At 42.2% G+C, this 24,898-nt stretch overlaps 1 protein-coding gene and 1 pseudogene across 12 annotated transcripts in view; both read left to right on the forward strand.

Annotated features, from left to right (window-relative positions):
- NR6A1 (nuclear receptor subfamily 6 group A member 1) overlaps nt 1–24,898 on the forward strand; it is a 258,389-nt gene that overhangs the window by 171,360 nt on the left and 62,131 nt on the right. The window lies entirely within an intron of this gene.
- LOC129478900 (ran-specific GTPase-activating protein-like) lies at nt 859–3,471 on the forward strand (annotated as a pseudogene).

The following is a 24,898-nucleotide window of genomic DNA, read 5'->3' on the forward strand; positions in this document are numbered from 1 at the left end:
TTAAATGGAGGAAAAGCTCACCTTTTCCAGGTTCCTCAGTTCGCAGGTAGGAAACTTACCTAATTAAATTCTTACACATATTTAAATTTCCTGGATTGTCCCAAAAATGTCTTTTTACAATTGTTTGGTTCAAATCAGGATCTAAAAGTACATATATTGCATTTGGTTGTTAACATAAGGCTGTTCTTTTTTTTGAGACAGGGTCTTGCTCTGTCGCCCAGGCTGGAGTGCAGTGGCGTGATCACAGTTCACTGCAACCTGCCAAGCTCAAGCAACCCTCCCCCCTCAGCTAGGATAGCTGGGGCTTCAGGTGTGTGCCACCATACTGGCTAATATTTTTTTTTATAGAGACAGGGGTCTCCCTATGTTTCCAAAGCTGGCCTTGAACTCCTGGGCTCAAACGATCCACACACCTCTGCCTCCCAAAGTACTGAGATTACAGGTATATATGCTTTATATATATAGTCTATATATAGTCTTTTTTTTTTTTTTTTTTTTTTTTTTTTTTTTTTTTGAGACAGAGTCTCCCTCTGTCTCCCAAGCTAGAGTGCAGTGGCACCGTCTCGGCTCACTGCAAGCTCCGCCTCCCGGGTTCACGCCATTCTCCTGCCTCAGCTTCCCGAGTGGCTGGGACTACAGGCGCCCGCCACGACGCCCGGCTAATTTTTTGTATTTTTAGTAGAGACGGGGTTTCACCGTGTTAGCCAGGATGGTCTCGATCTCCTGACCTTGTGATCTGCCCGCCTTGGCCTCCCAAAGTGTTGGGATTACAGATGTGAGCCACCACACCTAGCCAGTCTTTTTTGTTTTTTTATTTGTTTTGAGACAGAGTCTCGCTCTGTTGGCCAGGCTAGAGTGCAGTGGAGTGATCTCTGCTCACTGCAACCTTGGTCTCTGGGGCTCAAGCAGTTCTCCTGCCTCAGCCTCCCGAGTAGCTGGAATTACAGGCGTGTGCCACCACGCCTGGCTAATTTTTGTATTTTTTAGTAGAGATGGGGTTTCACCATGTTGGCCAGGCTGGTCTCGAACTCCTGACCTCAGGTAATCCACCCGCCTCGGCCTCCCAAAGTGCTGGGATTACAGGCGTGAGCCACCGCGTTTTTTTTTGTTTTTTGTTTTTTGTTTTTTTTTCCTTCTTAAAGCACACTCTGTGGTCTTTTTTTTTTTTTCCCCCACGGCCAGTCATCAGTCATATTACCCTTTTACATAGCATTGGCATTACAAAATCTTTTGAGATCGTCTTTATTCCTTCTCCTTCTTCCTTCAGGTCTTGAAATACCTTTCCTACTTGTCTGCCTGTGGAATTTCAAGGTTCAGCCCAAATGTAATGCCCTCTCTGGCACCTCAGTCTGTTCTAATGAATTGCTTCTTCATCTTAGTTTCTCTAACACTTTTCTTACCCACTTTAGTTACTGTACTCATAACATCATACCGTCATTTATCTGTTTAGTGTATGTGCACTGCTCGTGAGTTACTGTGGAATGGTGAGAAATAAGGTTGGAGAGGTCACCAGATGATGAGTACTTCTAGGGCAAGGATCACATATTATTTTATGTCAACATAGCCAGCATAGTGCCTAGCTCATAGGAGACACTCCATGAGTGTTTCTAGAATTGGATTTTTAAAACCTGGTTTCTGGAATATTTTGTTTTAGTTTCCAACTCCTGAGTTTTTTCCTGATATATGAATTCTTTCCACCTCCAGGAGTTGAAGGCATAACTGGAAATTGTATCCAAGGATGTTCTTTGTTGCTCTCATTCTTTCTCCACTCTCAGGAACTTTGCTTCTTAGTCCCAGATAATATGGACTTCATTTGACTGTGATTTCATTATTCCTATTTAGTTGAATTAAACTCTTTCCCTTGCCATAGGGAATGTCTGTGTCAAGGATCTGACAGATGAGAACCAGAGATCCTGGGCTCTTGCTTTTGTTTTCACCTCTGTAAGTTTAAAAAGGAATTTTAAACATTTTCTGCATGTTCCTGATTTTCTAAAATGGATACAAGTCCCTCTCCTTGAGAACGGTCACCCGGCTTTCACTTTGCATCAGACATTCATTGAAAGGTTCTTAAAAACAAATAAGGCAGAAATGATTCTAGTGATCATGTGGCCACTAGATTTACTGTCTTTTGTTTTACACTGAAGGACTAAACTTACCCCTTCAGCCTCAAAATCTGCAGTCATCTTTGAGAGCGTCTATTTGAATAAACATATGGGAAATGGTGTTAAGAACATCTCAAAAGAGGCTTTGCCCTTTCCTGTCCTCAAGATATGTGGTTTAGTGGAAGAAATGGAGGACTGGGATATTTTATTTTCTTCTCTATTGGTCTGATGACTCCTGCCTCTTCCTTTCTTTGAGCTTCATTAAGTTTGTCCATCTTTAAAATGAAAGTGGAAACAATCTCTTGGTGGTTAACTAAGGTTCTGCCATTCATAATTTGGACTCCATAGCTAGACGCAGAGGGAAGGAGCTACGAGTAGTCGCCGAGAGGCCGCGGGGCCGGCGACGACCGACTCAGCCGAGCGGTCGCCGCCGCCGCGCTCTCATGGCGGCCGCCACGGACACTCAGGAAGACCACGATACTTCCATTGAGAATGCAGACGAGTCCAACCATGACCCTCAGTTTGAGCCAATAGTTTCTCTTCCTGAGCAAGAAATTTTAAAACGCTGGAGGAAGATGAAGAGGAACTTTTTTTTTTTTGGAGATGGTGTATCGCTTTTGTCGCCCAGGCTGGAGTGCAGTGGCGCCATCTCGGCTCACTGCAACCTCCGCCTCTTGGGTTCAAGCGATTCTCCTGCCTCAGGCGCCCGCCGCCACGCCCAGCTATTTTTTGTATTTTTAGTAGAGATGGGGTTTCACCATGTTGACGAGACTGGTCTCAAACTCCTGACCTCAGGTGATCCACCCGCCTCGGCCTCCCAGAGTGCTGGGATTACAGGAGTGAGCCACCGCCCCCGGCCAAAGAGGAACTTTTTAAAATGGGGGCGAAACTGATTTGCCTCAGAGAACCATCTCCCAGAATGGAACGAGCGAGGCACTGGTGACGTCAAGCTCCTGAAGCACAAGGAGAAGGGGACCACCCGCCTCCTCATGAGGAGGGACAAGACCTTGAAGATCTGTGCCAACCACTGCATCACGCCAGTGGTGGAGCTGAAACCCAACGTGGGTAATGACCATGCCTGAGTCTGGAACGACGAGTGCCCCAAGCCAGAGCTGCTGGCCATCCGCTTCCTGAATGCTGAGAATGCACAGAAATTCAAAACAAAGTTTGAAGAATGCAGGAAAGAGATTGGAGAGAGAAAAGAAAAGATCCGGCAAACAAGCGATCATGCCGAAAAAGTGGCGGAAAAGCTAGAAGCTCTTTCGGTGAAGGAGAAGACCAAGGAGGATGCTGAGGAGAAACAATAAATCGTCTTATTTTATTTTTTTCCTCTCTTTCCCTTCCTTTTATTATTTTTTTTTTAACTTTACCCTGCCCCTCTTTTTTGGTTTGTTTTTATTTGGTTTCGTTTTTACAAAGGACGTTATATAAAGAACAAAATTTAAAAAATAATAATTTGGACTCCATTAGATTTGCAGTATGCAAATGCTACGTATGTTTGGATTTAGAATTTTGTTCATCTACTTTTTTCCCACATTTCAAAGCTAGTATTAGCAAGTAGAAAATGTTGATTTCCTGTTTTCTCTCTCCTTCCCACTTATAAATTCCAGTAGTTCTGTTAATCTTAAATGATTTTTCTTCTCTCTCTCTTTTTTTTTTTTTTTAAGTAGGGACGAGGTCACTCTGTTTCCCAAGCTGGAGTGCAGTGACTATTCACAGGCCACAATCATAGCGCACTGCAGCCTTCGCCTCCTGGCTTCAAGCCATCCTCCTGCCTCAGCCTCCTGAACAGCTGGGACTACTGGTGTGCACACCCATCCCCAGCTAAACAATCTTACTTAGAGCCGTAGTTAAAAATTAGTGTTTAGGCCAGGTGTGGTTGCTCATGCCTGTAATCCCAGCACTTTGGGAGGTTAAGGCAGGTGGATCACTTGAGCCCAGGAGTTCAAGACCAGCCTGGGCAACATAGACTCCCATCTCTACCCAAAATTTTTACAAATTAGCCAGGTGTGGTGGTGCATGCCTGTAGTCCCCTGTAGTCCCAGCTACGTGGGAGGCTCATGCGGGAGGATCGCTTGAGCCCAGGCAGAGGCTGCAGTGAGCCACGATTGCGCCACTGCCCTCCAGCCTGTGTGACAGAGCGAGGCCCTGTCTTAAATAAATAAATAAATAAATAAGTTCATCTTTTGCATTCACATGGGCAGTGTGGTGTGTGTTCATCTTCTCTCGCCTCTTCCTCCCAGTAGAGTCTATAAAGTGCTCTCAAAAAACTTGTGGGACTGAGAATGCTGAAGAAATGTGACTCTATATCCAAAGATAAAACTTAATTGTCTCCTTAAGCTATGTTAAAGATTTGTTCTCAGGCTTATGGGTGCATCAAGGATTGTTAGTTGGACTCACCTTGAAAATCAAGGCGTCTGCTTCAGTCTTGGTAGCAGAAGTTAGACTCATAGCACCTTATTCATCTTTTCCTCCAAAAGTTGGTGCAATAAAGCACAGAGGCTTACTACACCTCTGTTGTGTGCAGATATTTAGTTCGAATAAATCCATATCTTTCAGGGAGACAGAGAGCTGCCCTTTGTTTCCAGTTGAGTAGCTTTTTGCTAGTGGACCTTCCCCTTCCATTTTTTCCACCCTCATTCTATTTGTAGTCACTTCACTAAAATCATTTAAGAACTATGTTAAATCCACAGGGACTGAGAAGAAAATATTAATCTATGGGGTTGGGGTTGGGGTCGGGGTGGGAAAGCTGATCAGTGTATTTATGATGGGGTAAAGTGTGTCATGACAGTGGCAGAATATTTATTTTTAGACAAATTACAGCCTTTTTCCTCCTCTAAATCATTGGTCACTTTCTCTTTAGGCCCTACTTTGTAAGATGACCCTAATGCTCTCTGTTGGTTAGAAAAGCCCTCTAGTATGGTAGTAGCAATATTTGCCATTCAGTTATATGGCTGCTAAGTGACAGATTCCAGTCCTACTCCAAGAAGGGTCTCCTTTTTCTGGAATACTGCTGTAAAGTGTGCATAGCCTTTAAGTTATTCCTAAAGCTAAATTGGGAGGGGAGATTTCATAGAATGAAACATTTTACACAGTTAAAAAGCATTTATCCTCAGGAATCAGTTTCTCTGGGCCATTCCACCTTCTTAGTGGAGCTTGCCATTTTATTGTGTCCTGATATTTGAATGTTTAGCTGAATGTTTGACATCATGTGCCATTAGCATGTGGCTTCAATTTGCCAGCCTTTGGGGTACTGTGGTAAGGTATGAGTGTGTATGTGCACACTCGGTGTTATACACTCTGCTGCATGCTGCTGGTGTGGTTCACGAATCAGGGAAGGTATAGCATGATGATTGTTTAAGATCTTATGAGTTTTAGGGGAATGAAGCAAGAAGCTTAGTTTGAAGGTGTAAACTTTTGGCTAAGGGTAAGGATGGGGGGTGGTGAAATTAGTAACTTTTGCTTTGTAAAAGGATTTTGCAGACCTAGTTTCCTTTCTCCAAACTAATATGTATAACCAGAGCATTCTTTCAAACTAGTATAGATAACCAGAGCATGGAAATGAAGGGCTAGATTTAAAGTAAGCCCTGCAAACAACTCTTAGCTCCATGTATTAATTTTCTTAGAGGAATTTGCCTTGTCATTGTTTATTATAACGACAGAAAACAGGGAATCCCGCTTCTGTATGCCCCCCATATCCCCCAGAAAAACCCTGCATACCTAACATTGAGTTTCCGTTTTGTCTTTTCCTTAGACCAAAGGTTTTGGCTTTAAATTTTCTAATCCAGTACGGAAAACTATAGCATAGAATAATTCTTGAAAAAAAAGAAGAAAAACCCCACATACCAGAACTCTTTTAAATAAATTCTTTTAAAATGCTGCCTTTTAATTTTAGGATCTTAGCTTAAAGAAGACTGAAGGAGAATTTCCCATGAAATGGTTCCCATAATAGTTTTCAGAAAGACGTGCTAGGCAGTATTGTTAACTAAAGAAAATAAGTCTATCAGTTCCACTTAGATAACCTTTGGTAATAAACGAGCTCCATACACGTTGTGACCTTAGAGCCTGAACTTTGTAATCACATGACCAGCTTGTAAACTGACCTGTGAGGATGACTGTCGTAGTCCCGGCTTAGAGAAATTGACCAAGTGTCGGAAGGGTAGTCATCAAGCTGGACTTGTCCTGTAATCTCTGTTTCTTCATGGCTGCAATAGAACTTTTCAGCAGGCTACAAGAAGCATGAAATGGAGACATGGGAAGGTAAGGAACAGTCTGGGGCCCAAATCTAAGGGTTAGAAATTTTCTTTGAAGGTTTAGAGCAAATAGCCTTGAGGGAGAAGGGAGGCAGTCCACAGGCAACTGTTTTTTTGTGTCTTCGCAGAATTCAGCTAGAAAGTTTTCATGTATGTAGCAAGTGGCTGTAAATGTTTTGGAACGGAGAAAAGAATTGAGAGAGAGAACTGCAGTGAATTCATTGTTGTGGTTGATGAAGAGCAGAAGAAAGGGGGGATTAATTTAAATTTTATAGTGATTTGAAAAAAAATTAATGTTTCAGTACATAGATAAAATTTACATTAAAAAATTGTTGTTTATTTCTTGACAGAAGTTGTTTATATTTTAAATTCCTTAATCCAGTTCGCTATCTGCCAAAGCCTTATTTACTACTGTTAATTATAGATAGAATTGGGGTCATGAGGCCATTGATAAGGCAACCTCATTCTCTGGTGGGGAGCTTCTATACTTTACAGTTTGGGATATAAGACTAAGCCATTGCTAATTTCTTTTTAAGTGGGTTGCTTTTTAAATGGGTACATTTTCTGCATGTGTGTGTATGTAATGAATAGTCGCTAGTGTTATAACTTGTTTATTTGGGATAGTCTCCTAGTTATGTGAGAAACCCCACTTTTCCACAGCTTTATTATTTAGGCCAGGAAAGACACATACAGCTGAAGGAACAGATAAAATGGATGAATCTTTTGCCATGTTTATAAAGTACAAGCTAAGAGTTTGCGAAGAGTTTGGTTTTCTTAAAGGCAAGCACTGCTGAGAAGAGTTCCCAACTCTTTGAAGCAGTTGATAAATTTCTAGGACTGGCATTAACCCTATGAAATAGCTGGTCCTGGGAAAGCTTCCCAGCCTCTTGCAGCATGGCTAACATCTGCCATAGGCAGCTTTGCAGTTTCATTCTCACTCTGGGGATACACAAACCAGGGAAGTGGGACCCCCTCTGATAATAGCATTCTTCTTCTTAGTAACCCTGGCTTCTTTTCTCCCTTATATGTTGTCCCCCAGCACCTTACATGCCACAGTTATTGGTTTTTAGTGCAAGTTAGCAGAAACAAGAGAAAGTTCGTAGAAAATACCAGTTATATATAAGGCCTGTTATTTATCTTGAACAGCCTCCTCCCCCAATATGCGTAGAAATTCTTTGTTAAACTAACCTGGATATACTAGCTTTTCCAGAAAGGAGTAGTTTAAGAAGTAAGATTTGCTTTGGATCTGTTGGACAGGAGTTTAGGAGCTGGCAGAGTCCCAGAGCAGTAATTACATGAGTTTAGAAGGGATGACTCTGGAGGATTTAGATTTTTTTTCGACCAGCTTGAGTCTCTTAGTGATATGTAGTCCACTAGCTCTGAAAGAGAAAAAAGGTTTGCACAGAAAGTTCTCCCCTGGTTCATATTTAAGTTTTGAAACTTCAGTTTTTCTTAGCCATTCAACTGCAGAAAATAACTTACGGTACCAAAACAAGAACTTTCATAAAATAAGGAAGTGAATTTAAAATTGTTCACCTGGATCTTTCATTGAAAATTCTAGTAAAGCAAAATGAATTATCCCAGTTGAAGGAGGTTTTGGAAGCTTAAGAGGCAAAATCAACTGCTTACAAAAGAGGTCAGTGAAAATGCTACTGTAAAAAAAGCATTGCCTGGTTTTAGATATTGGGCCCTTGTCCATTTAAATTAACCTTTGTCACAGCTGGGCATACAAATGTTTTGTTTTAGTTCACAGAGGGTTAACTCTATTCAAGCTTTCACTGTGGCAGGCCTGATCTGTGGAGTCATACAATCTGGTCTTTCAGCCCTGCCAGTCGCTAGGCAGGAAGTCTTATTTCTTAAGCTATCTTTCAGAATGGGGGTTGGGATTTGGAGAAAGGTGGGGGAAGGGCCTTGGAGCATCTGTAAGGATCAATAACAGAGAGAGAGAGAGCCGTAAGAGAGGCCATTGTGCACACTTCAAGATAGATGCAGCCCTTGTGCACGGCCCCTGCCTGGCAGGACAGACACCTAAAACCAAAACAATGACACCGAATGAATTCTCTGTGAAAATTAGATTGCCGCTTAAAGGAGAAAAATACTTGAGTGCCCTTTCAACGTTGGGGAATATTCTCATTCCTCAACTTGCAAAGATTAGGTAACCTCCACTAGAAATAACTCCAAATTGATTTTTAAATGCCTTTTGTCCTCATGCTAATACTGTATTGAATTGGAGAGGGTGATCATTTTGGTCTTGGTCACACGCATCAAAGCATTGAGTAAGTAATCTTTTTTTCTTCTGTCTCTCCTCTTTTCCTCCCTCCCTTTTTCTCTTCTTTTTTATTCTAATGTTTGCTTTACCCTATTAGTTTTGGAAGCATCATTAAGGGAATGAAAAAACTAAGATTTGGTTAGGATTTGAGTAACACATGTGTGAAATCCCTCCCCCAACAGCTGATATTGGCTCTCGAAACTTCAACTGAGCTAAACAGATGTTCCTAGTGTGTTATTTTGAGATAATTTAAACCAGACTTAGAGTCAAGAACTCTACAAAAATTGTAGATTTGATTTTTAAATGCACTAAAGTTGGGATATTGTGCCACATCTTAATGCATGTTATATGGATGTTAAGCAAAAACACCTGAGCTTGGGAAAGTGAGCAATTCCGCCAATGAAATTGTGATATTTAAAACACTACCAAGTTTGTTATTCTTTTACTCCAGCCCAGATTTTCATTTTTCAGATTCCCCTTTCCCAAACCCTGTAACATTCCTGTTTTACTGTATCCTTTTCCAGAGGACTAAGGCATTAATTCATTAGGTACTTTTTTGATGCAAATTCTTTATGGCATTTGGAAAGAGTAATGGAGTCATTGCCACCTTTCTTCCACTAAACCTCCAAAGTACTGGTGACAACTGACTGGTAACAGCTGAGAAAAATGGAATCCTAAACAGACTTAAATAGTCTTCTCCTAACTGGAAATCTTCCAGGAATAAATGCATAAATGAACTGGGGGTCCAAAATGTGGCTTGCAGACAGACAAATGGAATAAGGGGAGGCAGGGAGACCTGCGCTTGAAATTAGCAAGTTTAGTTTATTCTAGGCTTCTTGAGTTGAAAACTGACATAATCCGGACAATTTTGAGGCTAGGAAAAATACCTGGATGCCTCACATCATCTGGATATTTTTAACCCATCTCTAATCGGTACCCTTTTGCTGGGGAAAATGATGTACAGGAAGAAAGTCTGATTTAATCACCACAAACAGTACCTCCTTGACACAATTGATTCTGCCCCCTGATATATTGTAATTCTCCATTAATATTTAAACCAAAGAATCGATTATTTTAATGGACACTTTCCAGGGTCATACAAATATTACTAACAAAACTTGGAAGTTCAGTTACCATTTCCGTTGTATTAAAATGGGGTATGAAACCTACCATGACCCTTTTGAACAATGTGGTCTTTAATGTGTATTAGAGGGAGGGCCTAGTGAAGGAAAAGCCATAAAAGTCCTCAGGGTTCAAGATGAGGTTGGGATTTTGGCCCATTGCTTTTGTCATTTTCACACACAAACATCACTGCAATCATGTTTGATTTAGCATCCTTAATACAATGAGGTGGGAGAACAAAAGGATATCAGAGGCACAAGTATGGCAGCCAAACAATCTCCCACCCCTCCACTACCAATTTTTTCACATCATTCTTTTTTTCCTGTTCCCCTGCTACTGGGGTTTCTTTTTAAGCCAAGGAAATTAATCTATTTGCAAGAATCTTCTTTTTGCATGCTTCAGTAGTTTGCTTGGGCAATTGAAAAGCTACATCTCAAATGGTTTTTAGCTATGTGAAAAGTCATTTCCTAAAAACTTGGGGAAAACACTATAATTAGGAAAAATGCATCTACCCATATTTCAAGGTTAAGAGTTGGTCAGGGTGTGTGGTGGGTGGGGGGGGGGGGAGTGTTCCCACTGCACAGCTGTTTTACATATTTTGAAAAGCCTGATGTAAAGGTCATTGCTAACTCTAACAGGGTCTTGATGCTCACACTGTGATCCAAGGACCTTGCATGAATTAGGATGGGAAGCATGGAAGGTCAGGAGTCAACCGGCTGGTGAGCCTCGATGGATTGTTAGTGGGACCAATCAGAATTCCTGTAGGATTTTTAAAGCATTAAAACAAGAAAACAAAAACTGCTGCTGCTTCTGTTGCCTCTGGATGGATCCCTTGGTCTGTATGGCAAGGACTCGTCCCCTGTTGCCCAGATGGCTCATAAAAACTTGGCTACATATATGGCTTTGCTACAGGCTTCCTGGTGTTGGGGAAAGAACCTCATCAGCTTGACTCTGTCACTTGGCCAAGTCACTTGACCTCTATGAACCTCAATTTCCTCATCTATGCAACAAAGGATAGTAATACCTATCTCACAGGACTGCTATGGGAATTAAATAAGAAAACTGTCAAGAGTGCCCAGAACATGCTTAATGTGGCTTGAATTGAAATGAGTTTCAAAGAGGAGCAAATTTAGGGAAATTAAGAAAGAGAGAATTCTTGGGTGAGCCTATGGCTGGTGATGTTTATACTCTAAGGTCTCCAGGGAGTGCCTCCATTCGGTAGGCAACAATAAGGGAGGGGCTCTTTGGAAATTTAGCCTTGAAAATGCTGTACAACCAGTGGGGCCAGCTCCTGAGCCTTCTAGAACCAATTGCAGTGTTAATATGCTACTCCTGTGGTAGTGATAATTAGTCATGAATGGGTCCCTGCAAAATTTCTGGCCTTTTCTCTACAGAAAGTCTTTTACAGTTGTGTTGATTGGAAGAAAATGGAGAAGGGGGATGGGCTTTAAGGTAACAGAGATGTTAAATCATATTCAGGAAAAGAAGGGTAATAAAGTTAGTCTTAATTTCCTGTGTTTTGATAGATAAATCAATGCCAAGACAGTTGCCATGACCATGTTTGATAGCCCTTTCTCAGGAGCTTTACCATGAAGTAGTGAAGTTGGGAATGTTGTTGGCGTGCTAATCATTGCCTTACTAACTTTGGAGTTGTCAGCCTCTCCCTTCTGGGTTCAGGGGTTATATCAATGGCTCGTTATTCTAATCTCTATATATAAAATTATTATGCAGCTAACATTCATCAAGCATTTACTATTTTCTAAGCACTGGGAACAGAGGTGAGTTAGAATTCCTCACCTAAACTGCAGATCTCCTTTTTGATCTACAAAGAAGGAAAAATAATTTTAATGTTGCTTAACAGATGTTGAATATTCACCACTTAAAAATTGGAGCTTTTGAGAGTGACTGGGGGAGAAGATGAGCTAGCAGTGGGATTTGCTTTCACTTTGGGGCCCTATATTTCTTTGAGAGTTTTTGCTTTTTGGGTTTGTTTGTTTTTTTTTAACTACTTTTGCTAGGTATTTCTTGTGACTTATTTGCTCTTCCAAATGTATGGCTGCAAAATAGAATATTTTAATGTTTTTCTTAACATGGTAAAATTAGAGGCCTGGATTACAATTGGCAAAAATGTAGAGAGAGTCTAAACCTCATATTTCTGTTTCTCTGTTAGCACCCTATTTACCATTAGCAAAATGTTTTCCTTTCTATGAGGTTTCAGCATGTGGCCTCAGTGTGATGGCTACAGTAGACTAGCTTTGCTTTTTTTTTTTTTTTTTTTTTTGACAGAGTCTTGCTCTGTCACCAGGCTGGAGAACAGTGGTGCAATCTTGGCTGCAACCTCCATCTCCTGGGTTCAAGCAATTCTCCTGCCTCAATCTCCTGAGTGGCTGGGACTACAAGCGTGCGCCACCACGCCCAGCTGATTTTTGTATTTTTAGTAGTGATGAGAGTTCACCATGTTGCCCAGGATGGTCTCGATCTCTTGACCTCGTGATCTGCCTGCCTCGGCCTCCCAAAGTGGTGGGATTACAGGCATGAGCCAAGGTGCCCGGCCAGCTTTGCTTTTTAAAGGAGCTAATAAGTTATGGATAACTTATTAAGTATCAGATATATTTATTTATGGTATATTAAATAACCACTGCACAGAAAATGTATGTTTTAGACATTTGAAAAAAGAAAAAAGCAGACACCATTCCTGTGAGCATTTAATCTCAAAATGTGCACAAGTCAGTGTGGAAAGAAGAGCAGTGGAAATGAAAGGCTTGGCAACCCGTAGGTGGTAGCCATCAAGTCTTGGCCTTGGTCATTATTATAAGAGTATGTGTACATGTACACTATCATATGCATTTATGTGTTTTTTTGTTTGTTTGTTTTTTGAGACGGAGTCTCGCTGTTTCACCCAGGCCAGAGTACAGTGGTGCTATTTGGGCTCACTGCAGGCTCTGCCTCCTGGGTTCACGCCATTCTCCTGCCTCAGCCTCCCGAGTAGCTGGGACTACAGGCGCACGCCACCACGCCCAGCTAATTTTTTGTATTTTTAGTAGAGACGGGGTTTCACCGTGTTAGTCAGGATGGTCTCGACCTCCTGACCTCGTGATCTGCCCGCCTCGGCCTGCCAAAGTGCTGGGATTACAGGCGTGAGCCACTGCGCCCAGCCTGTTTTTGTTTTTAACTTTGCCAAGAGGTAGTTGTTAATTGCTGCTGACAAGAAAATCTGCTATCCTCAACTCTTTTATTTGACTGGGAGCAGGAAGAGGGAGAGGTGATGATGTGCCACAGTGAGTGTCTTTTCCTGTTACTGGATATAGTCCGGCCATACCATTGTTTGAACCATGAACCAGTTACTTTAAGAAACTGACTATCACATTATACTGGGTTTTTTTCTTTTTTTTTCATTTTTTTTTGAGTCGGAGTCTCGTTCTGCTGCCCAGTCTGGAGTTCAGTGGCACGATCTCGGCTCACCGCAAGCTCTGCTTCCTGGGTTCACACCATTCTCCTGCCTCAGCCTCCCAAGCAGCTGAGACTACAGGTGCCCGCCACCACGCCCCGCTAACTTTTTGTATTTTTTAGTAGAGATGGGGTTTCACCGTGTTAGCCAGGATGGTGTCCATCTCCTGACCTTGTGATCCACCTGCTTCGGCCTCCCAAAGTGCTGGGATTACAGGCGTGAGCCACTGCGCCCGGCCAGGAACCTAGAATTTTAACAGTACGACGTGTTCCTGGGCGCAGTGGCTCACGCCTGTAATCCCAGCACTTTGGGAGGCCGAAGCGGGTGGATCATGAGGCCAGGAGATCGACACCATCCTGGCTAACACGGTGAAACCCCGTCTCTACTAAAAAAATACAAAAAATTAGCCAGGCATGGTGGCAGGCGCCTGTAGTCCCAGCTACTCAGGAGGCTGAGGCAGGAGAATGGTGTGAACCCGGGAGGCAGAGCTTGCAGTGAGCAGAGATCGCGCCACTGCACTCCAGTCTGGGCAACAGAGTGAGACTCTGTCACAAAAAAAAGAAGATCTAGGTTCCTTTAGGATATGTTGAAATTAATTTTCTCTCAGCACTCCTGCTCTTGTCTCTACATGCCATTTGGAATCATATACTAAAACATTTGCCATAGGTTACCAATCTGATGCGAGAGAAAAACCATCTACCATAGAATAATTTTAGTATGGAAAGTCCATCATATATCATATGCTGACAAGAACTTGGACTTGATTTATTCGTTAGTTATTTTCACTAACCGTTAGTCTTACCAAAGTGAGCACTTTGGAGAATGATAAATGTCTTGGGAGGAGCTGAGGAGAGAGGAGTTCTAGTTTTGTAAAAGTGTTGACTTGAAAGGCTGAGGCAGGAGGATCACTTGAGCCCAGGAGTTCAAGGCTGCAGTGAATTATGATCTTGCCGTTGCACTCCAACCTAGGCTACAGAGCAAGTGAGACTGTTGGTAGGGAGGGGGGAATTATTGATCCAGCCCTTAGGGAAGCAGAACCTTTGATTCTGATGGCTGCATTAGTAAAGTCATGTGAATGTAATGTGTAAAAGAGTGCTCATTCGCATTGTTGAAGCTTCATAATTTGCAGTCTTAGTGATGAATGCAGACTCCAGCACTTTCTCTGAACATTGTTACACATCGAAGAAGTTACAAAAGCACTTTCTGGGCAAATAAGAATGGGAATGGCCAATAATGTGCATGTCTGTGTTTGGGGCCCATTATTCTGAATCTGGTGAGAATTTGGAAAAAGTGGCCTTTGGCAAGGTAGTGGGCAACTACATTTTTTACCCTTTTAGAACATACGGTTTCACTTAAAGCATGCTAGTTGGTCCTTCTTTCACCAGGGCCTCAGAACTGTGAAGGGACCTAGGGAGCTGATTACTGAGCTTTGAGCATTGGCACAAAGTCTCTGGGCTGGCTCACCAGTTTGTCGTCTGGAGTTATAAACTGCTTTGATTTGCAAGTAGAGAAGCGATAGGCATATCTCAGAGATATTGCGAGTTTGGTTCCAGACCAGTACAATAAAGCAAGTCACTCGAATTTTTTGGTTTCTCAGTGCATATAAAAGTTGTGTTTATACTATAGTCTGTTATGTGTGCAGTAGCATTATGTCAGAAAAAAACCCTACATACCTTAACTTAAAAATATTTTATTGCTAAAAAATGCAAACGACCATCTGAGGCTTCAGTGAATCATTTTGCTCCTATGAGATCTTGCTGCAGTGTTGATGGCTGCTAACTGATCAGGGTGGTGGTTGCTGAAGGTTGGGGGATGGCTATGGCAGTTTCTTAAAATAAGGCAATGAAACCGATTTTATTGATTGACTCCTCCTTTCATGAAAAATTTCTCTGTAGCATGTGATGCTGTTTAATAGCATTTTATTCACAGTAGAACTTCTTTAAAATTGATGTCAGTCTTCTCAAACCCTGCTGCTGCTTTATCAACAAAGTTAATGTAATATTCTAAATCTTTTGTTGTCATTTAACAGTGTTCACCAGGAGTAGATTCCATCTACAAAGAAATCTCTTTCTTTGCTCCTCCATAAGAAGCAACTCCTCATCCATTAAAGTTTTATCATGGGCTGGGTGTGGTGGCTTGCACCTGTAATCCCAGCACTTTGGGAGGCCAAGGAAGGAGGATTGCTTGAGCTCAGGACTTGGGGACCAGCCTGGGCAACATAGTGAGACCTCATCTCTACTGAAATTTTTAAAAAATTAGCTGGGCATGGTGATGCACACCTGTAGTCCCAGCTACTTGGCAGACTGAGGCAGGAGGATTGCTTGAGCCCAGGAGATGGAGGCTACAGTGAGCTATGATTGCACACCACTGCAGTCCAGCCTGGGTGACAGAATGAGACCGTGTCTTGAAAAAAAAAAATTGTCATGCAATTGCAGCAGTTCAGCCACATCTTTAGGCTGCACTTCCAATTCTAGTTTCTAGCTGTTTTCCCCACTTCTACATTTACTTCCTCCACTGAAGCCCCTCAAAGTCATCCATGAGGGTTAGAATCAACTTCTTCCAAACTCCTGTTAATACTGATATTTTGACCTCCTATGAATCACAAGTGTCCTTAATGGCATCTAGAATAGTGAATCCTTTCCAGAAGGTTTTCAATTTACTTTTCCTAGATCCATCAGAGGAATCACTATCTATGGCAGCTATAGCCTTATGATATGTATTTCTTAAATAATAAGACTTGAAAGTCAAAAATTACTCCATGATTCTTGGGCTACAGAATGGATGTTGTGTTAGCAGACATGAAAACAACATTCATCTGCTTGTACATCTCCATCAGAGCTCTTGGGTGACCAGATGCATTGTCAATGAGCAGTATTTTTGAAGTTATCTTTGTTGCTGAGCAGTAGGTCTCAACAGTGGGCTCAAAATACTTAGTAAACCATTCTATAAACGTACATGCTGTTATCCAGGCTTTGTTGTTCCATTTATAGAACACAGGTAGAGTAGATTTAACATAATTCTTAAGGGTCCTAGGATTTTCTGAATGGTCAGTGAGCATTGGCATCAACTCAAAGTCACCAGCTGCATTAGCTCCTAGCAAGAGAGTCAGCCTATTTTTTGAAGCCAGGCATTGACTTCTCTCTAGCTATGAAAGCCCTTAGATGGTGCCTTCTTCCAATATAAGGCCCCTTCATCTACACTGAATATCAGTTGTTTAGTGTAGCCACCTTCATCATTGATCTTCTGGATAACTTGCTGTGGCTTCTACATCAGCACTTGCTGCTTCACCTTACACCTTTCTTTTTGTTTTTTGAGATGGAGTCTCGCTGTGTCACCCAGGCTGGAGTGCAGTGGCGCAATCTTGGCTCACTGCAAGCTTCGCCTCCTGGGTTTACACCATTCTCCTGCCTTAGCCTCCTGAGTAGCTGGGACTACAGGTGCCCACCACCACACCTGGGTAATTTTGTTTTTGTATTTTTAGTAGAGACGGGGTTTCACCGTGTTAGCCAGGATGGTCTTGATCTCCCGACCTCATGATATGCCCGCCTCGGCCTCCCAGAGTGCTGGGATTACAGGCATGAGCCACTGTGCCTGGCCCACCTTGCACTTTTAAGTAATGGAGACAGCTTATTTCCTTCAACCTTATGAGCCAACCTCTGCTAGCTTCAAACCTTTCTTCTGCAGCTTCCTCACCTCTCTCAGCCTTCATAGAATTGAAGAGAGTTAGGGCTTTGCTCTGTATTAGGCTTTGGCTTAAGAGTATGTTGTGATTGGTTTGCCTTTCTATCCAGACTACTAAAATTTTGTCCATATAGCAGTAAGGCTGTTTTTCTTTCTTATCATTTGTGTGTTCACTGGAGTAGCTCTTTTAATTTCCTTCAAGAACTTTTCCTTTGCATTCACAGCTTGGCTCTTTGGAGTAAGAGGCCTAGCTTTGGGCTTATCTTTGCTTTTGACGTGCCTTCTTCATTAAGCTTAACGATTTCTAGCTTTTGATGTAAAGTAAGAGACATGTGGCTCTTCCTTTCACTTGAACACATAGAGGCCATTGTAGGGTTATTAATTGGCCTAATTTCAATGTTGTTGGGTTGCAGAGAATGGAGAGGCCCAAGGGGAGAGAAGGAGAGATGGGGGAATGGCTGGTCAGTGGAGCAGTCAGAACACATACATTTTTCGATTAAGTTCACCATCTTATTTCGGTGCAGTTCATGGCACCCACAAACAATTACTAACATCAAAGATCACTGATGACAGATGACCATAACAGATATAATAATATGAACAAGTTTGAAATATTACAAGACTTACCAAATGTGACACAGAGACACAAAGTGAGCACATGCTTTTGGGAAAAATGGTACTGATGAGACTTCCTTGATGCAGGGTTGCCACAAACCTTCAATTTGTAAAAAATGCAATAAAGTGGCTGGGCGCGGTGGCTCACACTGTAATTCCAGCACTTTGGGAGGCCGAGGCGGGCAGATCATGACGTCAGGAGATCGAGACCATCCTGGCCAACAAGGTGAAACCTCATCTCTACTAAAAATACAAAAATTAGCTGAGTGTGGTGGCACGTGCCTGTAATCCCAGCTACTTGGGAGGCTGAGGCAGGAGAATCGCTTGAACGCGGGAGGTGGAGGTTGCAGTGAGCCGAGATGCTGAGATTGTGCCACCCACTGTACTCCAGCCTGGGTGACAGAGCGAGACTCTGTCTCAAAAAAAAAAAAAAAAAAAAAAAAAAAAGCAATAAAGCCAAGTGCAATAAAATGATGTATGCTCATGCACTGTTCTTTCATTCAACTGATGTTCACTGGTGATTGCTCTGTGCTTGGTATTGAGCTATGCATTAGGGGTACAGAAAAAATAAGACTCTCTCCCTGTGATATACCCAAGTCTAGCAGAGGGAAATAGATCCTCACATAAATAAGTGTAATGAAGTGTTCGGGGCACACTGATAGCAATACTGTAGAGTACAGAAGCTGTGCAGAGGGCAGAGTGCTCATTTGTGAGTACAAAAGTTGTGCAGAGGGCTGTCAGGTTAAGCCTCACTCAGGAAGTCATCCTGAGAGACTGATAGATGTTTGCCAGGCTGGTGAAGTGGCAAAGGGTCTCCTAAGCAGAGGAGCAGCATGAGCACATGCCTGACAATGTGAAACAACCTGACCGAGTATGCCGTGAGTTCTAAGACTCATACAGGACAGAAGTATTGTTTGGTTCTAGATACAAGGGAAACCCTAGAGAGAACTTTGATCTGTGAGTAGATGCCCCTGCCCCTAAACAGAAGAGAGCCCCCCCTCACATTCCTGTCAGTCTTCTTGTGAATATGTTGAAGAGATTAATGTACCTTGCTAGAAAGGAGCACAAGCACAGTTCTGCCTCAGAACTAGAGGCCTAGATGCTGGACGTTTAACACTTCAAGAAACTGTTCCTGGGATTTAGGGAGAGCATGCTATATATAGCCTTACTTAACCTTGCTATAAATTGCCAGGTACTACAGAGGGAGAGACCTCGGTTAAGTGGTTGTAAGAAGTTATACTCTGTGAAGCGGTCATCTGTCCTCTAGGGGAATGTTCCCAACAGAAAGGGAGTCTGTTATATTTTCTTAATGAGTGGAAAAATAGAGTCCGAATATCTTATCCAAACTTTTTCCACTAATTTAAAGGTTTCTTTTGGTTTTCTAGAGCAAGGGGTGGGTGCGGGTGTGGGTGGGTGGGTGTGTGATTTGCTAAACAATCATTGTATTTTTACTTACATCTTGTGAAATGTTGATTACCTAATGGCCAAAGCATTATAATGTTTTTGGATAGATAATTTTGGGTGCTTTTGTTTTTAACTTCATTGTACAATTAGCATACAGAAAAATTGAGTGCTTTGGAGGGGAAGGGCGTACTCTTCTATAAATATAGATTTGTGTAATCTCTGTAACCACCTCCACAGTCATGATACAAAACCATTTTTTTTCTTTTCTTTTCTTTAGAGAGACGAGGTCTTGTTCTGTTGCAGTATGCAATCTCAGCTCACTGCAACCTTGAACTCCTATGCTCAAACAATCCTTTTGCCTCAGCCTCCTGAGTAGCTGGGACTACAGGCACACACCACCATGCCCAGCTAATTTGTTTTCTTTTTTATAGATTTGAGGTCTCACTATATTGGCCAGGCTGGTCTCAAATTCCTGGCCTCAAGCAATCCTTCCACCTTGGCCTCCCAAAGTGCTAGGATTACAGGCATGAGCCACTCCACCTGGCCCAGAACCATTTCTTTCTTTTTTTTTTTTTTAACTTTTAAGTTCAGGGGTACCTGTGCAGGATGTGCTGTTTGTTACATAGGTAAACGTGTGTCATGGAGGTTTGTTGTACAGATCATTTCATCACCCAGGTATTAAGCCTAGCATCCATTAGTTATTTTTCCTGATCCTCTCCCTCCTCCCACCCTCTGCCTTCTGGTAAGCCCCAGTGTGTGTTGTTCCCCTCTATGTGTCCGTGTGTTCTCATCATTTAGCTCCTACTTACAAATGGGAACATGTGGTATTTGGTTTTCTGTTCCCATGTTAGTTTGCTAAGGATAATGGCCCCCAGCTTCATCTGTGTCCCTGCAAGGGACATGATCTTGTTCTTTTTTATGGCTGACTAGTATTCCATGGTGTATATGTATCACATTTTCTTTATCCAGTCTATCACTGATGGACATTTAGTTTGATTCTGTATCTTTGCTATTGTGAATAGTACTGCAATGAATGTATGTGTACATATGTCTTTATAATAGAATGATTTATATTCCTTTGGGTATATACCCAGTAATGGGATTGCTGGGTCGAATAGTATTTCTGGTTCTTGGTCTTTGAGAAATCACCACAATGTCTTCTACAATGGTTGAACTAATATTCACTCTCACCAAAAGTATAAAAGTGTTCCAGCCGGGCACGGTGTCTCACGCCTGTAATCCCAGCACTTTGGGAGGCTGAGGCGGGTGGATCACGAGGTCAGGAGATTGAGACCATCCTGGCTAACATGGTGAAACCCCGTCTCTACTAAAAATACAAAAACAAAATTATCTGGGCGTGGTGGCAGGCGCCTGTAGTCCCAGCTACTTGGGAAGCCGAGGTGGGAGAATGGCGTGAACCTGGGATGTGGAGCTTGCAGTGAGCCGAGATCGCGCCACTGCACTCCAGCCTGGGTGACAGAGTGAGACTCCGTCTCAAAAAAAAAAAAAAAAAAAAAAAGTGTTCCTATTTCTCCACAGCCTCGCCAGCATCTGTTGTTTCTTTACTCTTTAATAATTGCCATTCTGAGTGATGTGAGATGGTATCTCATTGTGGTTTTGATTTGCATTGCTCTAATGATCATTGATGCTAAGCTTTTTTTCATGTTTGCTGGCCGCATAAATGTCTTCTTTTGAGAAGTGTCTGTTCAGATCCTCAGCCCACTTTTTCAATGGGGTTGTTTTTTTTTCTTGTAAATTTGATTAAATTCCTTGCAGATTCTGGATATCAGACCTTTGTCAGATGGATAGATTGCAAAAATGTTCTCCCATTCTGTAGGTTGTCTGTTTACTCTCTCTAATGATAGTTTCTTTTTTTTGTTTGTTTGTTTTTTGAGACGGAGTCTTTCTCTGTCGCCAGGCTGGAGTGCAGTGGCGCGATCTCGGCTCACTGCAGCCTTTGCCTCCTGGGTTCAAGTGATTCTCCTGCGTCCGCCTCCCGAGTAGCTGGGACTACAGGCATGCACCACCATGCCCAGCTAATTTTTGTATTTTTAGTAGAGACGGGGTTTCACCATGTTGGCCAGATGGTCTCGATCTCTTGACCTTGTGACCCACTTGCCTCGGCCTACCAAAGTGCTGGGATTACAAGCGTGAGCCACTGCGCCCGGCCTCTGATGATAGTTTCTTTTGCTGTGCAGAAGCTCTTTAGTTTAATTAAATCCCATTTGTCAATTTTTGCTTTTGTTATAATTGTTTTTGGCATCTTCATCATGAAATCTTTGCCTGTTCTCATGTACTGATGGTATTGCCTAGGTTTTCTTCTAGGGTTTTTATAGTTTTGGGTTTTACATTTAAGTCTTTAATCCATCTTGAGTTGATTTTTGTATATGGTGTAAGGAAGGGATCCAATTTCAATTTTCTGCATATGGCTAGCCAGTTCTTCCAGCAGCATTTCTTGTTTTTGTCAGGTTTGTCAAAGATCAGATGGCTGTAGGCGTGCAGTCTTATTTCTGGGTTCTCTATCCTGTTCAATTGGTCTATGTGTCTGTTCTCATACCAGTACCGTACTGTTTTGGTTACTGTATCCCTGTAGTATAGTCTGAAGTCAGGTAGCATGATGCATCCAGCTTTATTCTTATTCTTATTCTTATTTGAGTTGGAGTCTCACTCTGTTGCCCAGGCTAGAGTACAGTGGCGTGATCTTGGCTCACAACAACCTCTGCCTCCTGGGGTCAAGCAATTCTCCTGCCTTAGCCCCCTGAGTAACTGGGATTACAGGCGTGAGCCACCATGGCTGGCTACTTCTTATATTTTCAGTAGAGATGGGATTTCACCATGTTGACCAAGCTGGTCTTAAACTCCTGACCTCGAGTGATCCACCCACCTAGGCCTCCGAGAGTACTGGGATTACAGGTCTGAACCACCACGCCTGGCCCAGCTTTGTTCTTTTTGCTTAGGATTGCCTTGGCTATTGGGTTTTTGATTCCATATGAATTTTAAAATAGTATTTTCTAGCCAGAACCATTTCTTTACCTCAAAAAAAAAAAAAACCTTCTTTCATGCTGTCATTTTGTGGTCATACCCTCAGCTGACTGCTAACCCACAGCAGCCACTGATCTGTTCCCTGTTCCCTATTACTGTAATTTTATCTTCTGGAGACTGTCATATGAATGAAATTTATAGAGTATGTAATCTTTTGAAACTGGAATCCAAATTGTTATATGTATTAATAGTTTATTCTTTTTTTAATTGCTGGGTAGTATTCTGTTATATGTTTGTTGATCCATTCACCTCTTGAAGGATATTTGGTTATATACAGTTTGGGATGATTATAAATAGAAGTGCTATAAATATTCATGTACTAGTTTGTGTTTGAACCTAATTTTTCATTTTCTGTGTTAAATACCTAGGAGTAGAATTGCTAGGTCATATGGTAAATTGTTTGTTTGTTTGTTTGTTTGTTTATTTATGAGACAGAGTTTAGTTCTTGTTGTCCAGGCTGGAGTGCAATGGTGCAATCTTAGCTCACTACAACCTCTGCCTCCCTGGTTCAAGTGATTCTCCTGCCTCAGCCTCCCAAGTAGCTGGGATTACAGGCATTCGCCACCATGCCCAGCTAATTTTGTATTTTCAGTAGAGGCAGCATTTCACCATGTTGGTCAGGCTGGTCTCGAACTCCTGACCTCAAGTGATCCACCCGCCTCAGCCTCCCAAAGTGCTAGGATTACAGGTATGAGCCACCGTGCCCGGCTATGTTTAATTTTATAAGAACCTATCAGATTGTTTTCCATAGTGATTATATTATTTTGCATTCTCACCTGCTACGTGTATGAAAGTTCTAGTTGCTCCACATTTTCACCATCACTTGATATTGTCATTTTTTTTATTTTAGCCATTCTAACATGTAGTTTTATTATTTTTTATTTTTTGAAATGGGGTCTCACCAGGGCTGGAGTGCAGTGGCATTACCATGACTCACTGTAGCTTCAACCTCCCAGGCTCAAGTGACCCTCCCACCTCAGCCTCCCGAGTAGCTGGGACTACAGGCACATGCCACCACACTTGGCTAAGTTTTAAATTTTTTGTAGGGACACGGTCTTGCTATGTAGCCAGGGCTAGTCTCAAACTCTTGAGCTCAGGCAGTCCTCTACCTCAGCCTCCCAGGTAGCTGGGACCACAGGTGCATGCCACCATGCCTGGCTAACTTTTTGAATTATCAGTACAGATGGAGTCTCCCTATGTTGCCCAGGCTGATCTTGAACTCCTGGGCTCAAGCGATCCACCTGTCTCAGACTCCCAAAGTGCTGGGATTATAGGTGTGAGCCACTGGCACCTGGCAGTTTCTCACAATTCTATAGCGCCTTTTGGGATTTAGGAATGGTAAGCAATTGAATTGATATATTATGATCTAGTCCCCTATAATCTTCTCCCTAGATATAAATTGCCCTTTTAGCAATGAGAAAGGATTATTTCCAGTATGTGGCATAGTGAGTGGGGGAAGGGTAGAATTAAATTGGGCCAGAGATTTAGGCTAGAGCCTCATCATATAGGGCTATATGTAGGCCGTAGATTTTATTTCATCTTCTAGAGGAAGTAGAGTGTTTTGAACAGAAGAATTTTTAAGGATCCCTTTGACTACATTATAGAATAGATTGGAAAATGAATTGTAGGGAGTCTAAGAGAAGGATGGAGACTACTTAGTAGAATAAATGGTCATGAAATGAGAGATGATGGTGGCATAAGCTAGGGCTCATAGTAGTGGAGATTGAGAATAGGTTTTAGATCTGTTTTTTTGTTTTGTTTTGTTTTGTTTTGTTTTGTTTTTGAGATGGAGTCTCGCTCTGTCGCCCAGGCTGGAGTGCAGTGGTGCAATCTCGGCTCACTGCAAGCTCCGCCTCCCGGGTTCACGCCATTCTCCTGCCTCAGCCTCTCCAAGTAGCTGGGACTACAGGCGCCCGCCACCGCGCCCGGCTAATTTTTTTGTATTTTTAGTAGAGACGGGGTTTCACTGTGGTCTCGATCTCCTGACCTCGTGATCCACCCGCCTCGGCCTCCCAAAGTGCTGGGATTACAAGCGTGAGCCACCGCGCCCGGCCTTTAGATCTGTTTTGGAGGGAGAATTGATAGGGTTTCCTTATGGTTTGGATGATGAAATGTAAAAGAAAGTAAAGGAATTAGGAATGACTCCTAGATTTTAGTATTTAATAACTGATGGATTTTGGTTTTATTTACTAAGATACAACTTTTCCCAAGAAACATGTTGATATGGGAGGTAGGAATAGAATCTAGAGTTCCGTTTGGCTGTTAAGTTTGAGATACCTATTAGAAAGCTAAATGGAGATGTTAAATGGGCAGTGTAGATACAGGCCTCTGGAGCTCAAGGGGGAGTTTTGGTTTAAGGATCCACTTTTAGGAATTATCACTATATGGCAGTCTAAAGTCACCTAAGGAGAGAATATTGGTAGAAAATAGGTCCATGGACTAACCCCAGGGGACATTCCAATGTTTGGAAGTCCCAAAGGGTACTCAGTAAAAGAGACTGAAAAACTGTTGATCTGAGAAAGAGGAGGAAAAGCAGAAGACTGTTGTCTTGGAAATCAAGGTAGAAAAGTGCTTCAAAAAGGGGAGAATTCAGATGTTTGTCCAGTTTCTTTCATTCGTTTAGCAAATGTTCTTAGTGCTTTCACTTTATAAGACTCCGTGGATAGATCCAGCAGTCATCAGGACAGAGAAGATACCTGTTCATGTAGAATTTACATATCTGTTTTAAGGATTTCAGTGTGAAGCTATATAGGGATTCTGAGAGCCCATCTATCTTCAGCTTTAATTTATCCTTAAATTTCAGGAAGCTGCCCTTAAACACTCATGATGATCACCAGTTTTCCCAATTTCTGCAATGAGTCATCAATTTACTAGAATAGAAAGTTTGGTAGTCAAATTCATGTGGTCCAGAATAGCAACCACTGAGTGTTATAGATACATGGGTCATTTAAAGGCCAAATGA

The sequence above is a fragment of the Symphalangus syndactylus genome, chromosome 3 (assembly GCF_028878055.3).
Source record: "Symphalangus syndactylus isolate Jambi chromosome 3, NHGRI_mSymSyn1-v2.1_pri, whole genome shotgun sequence".
In the NCBI taxonomy this organism is placed as follows: domain Eukaryota; kingdom Metazoa; phylum Chordata; class Mammalia; order Primates; family Hylobatidae; genus Symphalangus; species Symphalangus syndactylus.